Source organism: Eriocheir sinensis, chromosome 15 (genome assembly GCF_024679095.1).
Source record: "Eriocheir sinensis breed Jianghai 21 chromosome 15, ASM2467909v1, whole genome shotgun sequence".
Classification (NCBI taxonomy): domain Eukaryota; kingdom Metazoa; phylum Arthropoda; class Malacostraca; order Decapoda; family Varunidae; genus Eriocheir; species Eriocheir sinensis.
In genome coordinates, this window is record NC_066523.1 from 19,430,591 (window position 1) to 19,435,584 (window position 4,994).

A 4,994-nucleotide genomic window follows, 5' to 3' on the forward strand; every position below is an offset into this window, starting at 1 on the left:
GTGTGTGTTTAATAAGTCCACACTGAGAACACCGCCCCTCCCCTCCTCCCCTCCCTCCTCCCTCCACGTAATTTTTTCGCTGTTAATTAAAACGCAAACAACGTCATTGAGCTACTTTTTTTTTAATGGAGGTTAGCACACCCACCCACTAAACACACACACACACACACACACACACACACACACACACACATAGTCTCTCTCTCTCTCTCTCTCTCTCTCTCTCTCGTATATTGAACAAGGGCAGGCGGGAAGGGCGAGCGAAGGGAGGGCATCAAAAACAAATAAAGGGAGGGGAAGCGACAGGCGGAGAGGCCGAGGGGGAGGGCGCGAGGCGATGAGGTCATGGAGACGGTCAAGGGTGAGGAACGGGACACAAATGACGAGAGAGAGAGAGAGAGAGAGAGAGAGAGAGAGAGAGAGAGAGAGAGAGAGAGAGAGAGAGAGAGAGAGAGAAATATGACATAAACTACGCCTTGACATTAACGGACATACACATAAACAAACAGGAACAGACAGACAGACAGACGGACAGATGGACAGACGCTACACTTTTGCATGAGGATACGTGATAAGTGTGTGTGTGTGTGTGTGTGTGTGTGTGTGTGTGTGTGTGTGTGTGTGTGTGTGTGTGTGTGACATTTACTGACAAACCAAGAAAAGAGAGAACAATGATGTGTCAGTAATAAAAAAAGAAAGGAGATGCACAAAGCGAAAAAAAAAAATAGAAGAACGAAAAAGCCAAGATGAAAGGATAAAAAAATGAAAGGTGAAAAATAATGGAAATGGAAAACTATAAAAAAATAACACAATCACATTACCAATACGCTGACAGACGTGTGAAAAAAAAAATGAATAAAAAAAGTTGAATATACAAGTCTGTCCCTGAGAGAGAGAGAGAGAGAGAGAGAGAGAGAGAGAGAGTCGATGAGAGAGAGAAAGAGAGAGAAAGGAAATTCCAACGAGGGGAGAGAAAGAGGAACTGGAGAGAGAGAGAGAGAGAGAGAGAGAGAGAGAGAGAGAGAGAGAGAGAGAGAGAGAGAGAGAGAGAGAGAGAGAGAGAGAGAGAGAGAGAGAGAGAGAGAGAGACGTACCGAAGGACAAGGGAAGGGAAACAGACGGGGGAGAAGGACCCACAAGGATTATACGGAAAAAAGTTTGCCACTCCTGACCCGCCGACGTCTCTTATTGCCCGGCTTATGAAGGATGGAAAAGTCATCAGGAGAGTGCCAGCGGCGGGAGGGGGCGGCGGGGGGGGGGGTTGGGGGGCGATGGGAAGGTAAAGGGCCTGGTGAGGGGAAAGAAGGAGGGGGGGTGGAGGCCTGTACAAGTGATAATTAGAAGAGTTGGTCTGTCACAACGTCCCTTTCCCTCCCTCTGCTTTTTCCGCACACACACACACACGCACACGCACAAGCCCACCCCCACCTACACAGATATATACACAAACACACATACACATCAGCTCCTTCACTACCCATACATTCAACAACAATTCTCTCCACACACTTGCCTACCTAACTATCTATACACACCCACAAAACTCACACACCCACACCCACTTTCACCCTCCTACCCCGCCTCTCCCCCACCCCCGACACACACACACACACACACACACACACACACACACAAGATCCCGGCCCAGTAAGAGGCCCTCAGTGCACGAGATGGAGCGTTCCCGGAAGACAGGAACGGCGGAAAGAAGGAGTATTGTGATAATGGCGCTCCGAACGCGAAGATCACCGAAGAAGGAGGAAAAAAAAAAAGGAAAAGCGAAGGCAATAAAAATGGGTTTGCACGCGTCCGGAGAAAATCAGTGGTGTTTGGTGAAGTATAAAAATAAACAAGCAAGGTCTCTTAGAAATATATATCATTATGCACTATCATCAAACATCTAACTGTGCTATTAATACTAACGTTAACCGAAATTATGAACATTTGTGCGAGTACAGAAGCAAAAAAGAAGGAAAAAGAGCCATTACAGACTTTAGGATAAAAAAAGAAAGCGGAAACGAGAAAAAAAAAACATGAAAAAAACACCACCGAGTTTACGAACACGAACCAAACACGACTCCGAAAATAGGAAGAAAAAGTGAGAGGAAAAATGAGGGAAGAAAATCTTGGAACACAGACCTAACCCACAAGAACAAACACACACACACACACACACACACACACACACACACACACACACACACACACACACACACACGGACGCACTGGCATTCCGATTAAATCACTGAAAAATTAAAGGCATTAATTTCACTTTAATTATACGTATGATCAGATTTTGAACCTCCCGAGACCTGCCACTTCAGCCTGTTTTTAGGTATTGCTTTTACACGCGAATACAAGAACAAAAAAATAAAAAAATAAAAACACGCCGTCCCGTTGACCTGCGCAGTGTACAGAGAATATAACAAGAGCGCGCATTCACACAGATCGATGGGCGCGGCGGTAATGCAGGGCGCGCATGCGAGATGACCCGCAGAGATACGTCATAAAACAGTGTGTTAATGCGGCTGTGGCTCCCTCATCCCCGGGGAGGCGATAGGCGGCGCAGGGAGGGTCGGTCATGAGGGCGGCGGGGCGAGGGGAGGAAGGGATGGACTGACAGGGCCGACGACGGAAACCGGAGGGGGAAAGTTAAGATCTGGATGGTTTATCGTTAGGGTCCCGGGAGGAGTAGGAGGAAGAGACGGCAGCGATAAAATAAGTTCTTTCGTGAGGTAGAAGAATTTAATACATGTAAAGGAAATAGTAGTAAATCTTCGTACCAGTAAAGGAAGTGGGAAATTACTTAGGGAGGCGGATGGGGGAAATGACGAGGAAGAATAAAACACACACACACACACACACACACACACACACACACACACACACACACACACACACACACACAGAAAAAAAAAGCAAATACGGACAAAAAAACCTATGAATTGGTGATCAGTTTGGATGAAGAGGGAGGGGCGGGAGGGGAGATAAAGGAGGCAAGGAAGAGGAGGAGATGGAGATGGAGATAGAGGAGGAGGAGGGGGCCGAGGCATCTATTATCACCGGCCACGACTGTCCTAGGCCTGGTGGCGGGCTGCTCCTGCGCCTCAAGATGGTTCAATGGATCGGAAAATTGTGTTTGACTTTGACTCCGAACCGTGTGGCGAGGAGGGGGGAGAGAGGGCGGAGAGACGGAGTAGGAGAAGGAAGCAAGAGAGAGGGAGAAGGAGTAAGAGGTGGAGGAGGGGAGATAAAAGGAGAGAGGAGGAAGGAGTGAGAAACGCGTAGAAAGGATAGATAGACGAGAGGAAAACGATGAAATAAGAAGGGGAGAGCTGGTTGTAAGGCATAGGAAGGAGCAGAAGGGTGGCAAATGGAAGGGGAGAGAGGCTGGTGGACAAATTTTAGTGGCGAAAGAGAGGAAATGAAAGGAAGGCAAGGAAAGAGTAGGAGAAGACTTTGCACCGCCGCTCCGAGATATTTCCAGGTTTTAGAACGCAACGCAGGAAGGCAGGAGAAAAAGATTACGATGCGGGAAGTGTAAAATAATAATATAAGAGGCGGAAGAAAGTAATGGCCGCGAGTTTAATCAAGAAGAAGTCAGTGATCTCGTGGAAGTGAAAGAAACATCCGTGAAGATAGGAAGTGTTTGTAGGAAAGCACACACACACACACACACACACACACACACACACACACACACACACACACACACACACACACACACACACACACTCACCAAACAAACAAGCAACCTTTCAAGAATAACAAAGACGTCCTTCACAGCCACGTTAAAGAACGCAACCGAACCGAAATTAATTAATAAAAACTTGATAAAACATAATAAACGCAACGAAAAACAAACAAAAAACTGCTGCTATTTTATTATTAGAGAACTCAAGGAACAACTCGTCTTAGGTTCCTCCTCCTTCGTGACCAGACAGTGAAGGGGATCGAGGCGCAATAAAGACGACTACTGGAGGTCCTTTGCTTCTTTACATCCTCGGGGAGCATTGGAGAGTACTATGGCTGGGGACTAATGGGTGAGGGGGGGGGGAGGGGGAGGGGACTAAGAGCAGTAGAGGGTGCTGTTGTGTCGAGAGGCAGGGAGGTAATGGGCGCTGTGATATCAGGTTAGTGGTAGGCAATGAAGGTACAGATGGGGAGGAATGGGGGAAGAAGGAGACGTTGAGTGTGGTTGAGGACGCTGTGGATTGGAGGCAGGGAAGGTAGGGAGTGAGGGAGGCAGGAAGAGAGGTAAGGGCAGAGGGAGGATGGATAAGGGGTAAGGATGAAAAGATAAGGGGTGAAGGCGGGTAGATAAGGGTCGTTGTGTTATAAGGGTGTTGGAAGGGTAAGGCGTAGACCAGAGTGAAGGAGCAAGGGTGAAAGGTTAATTGCGATATGGTGGCAGGGTGTAGATGCGGAAGGAAGGGTGGACAGGGGCATGGGTGAGAGGGTAGGTGTGGGTAGAGGAGAGCTTCGTGGTGGAGGTGAAGGAAGGTTGGGTGAGTGACTGGGGCTCAGGAGGAAGAGGTCAACACAGAGGGTGACTATGTTAAAGGGGGAACTATAGGTGGTATTAGTGGTTGTGGTGGAGGTAAGGGTGGATAGGGTGAGGGTAGGAGAGATAAAGGGTTACATGGTGGTGTGATGGCAGGGTAGTGAAGGTGGAGGGAAGGGCAGGGAGGGTAAATTAATTAATGATCAGTCAACATGCAGGGAGATCATGGTAGAAGGGTTTTGGAAAGATGATAAAGAGACATGGTAAAGGTAGATAGGGTGAAGGTTTAAAGAGGTTTGTCAGCGTAGTGCGGGGAGGATAATGGGTCAGCCAATATGCGGGAGGATCATGGTATAGAAGAGACAGCGTAAAAGTAGAAGGGATGAAGGGTTAAAGAGATTTGTGGTGGTGGTGCGTGAGTGGGTAGGTGGGGAAGGAGGGGGAATGAAGGGCCGAGGGGGTCAGGGGGGTTGGTTGCAATGCTCTTCCCCCT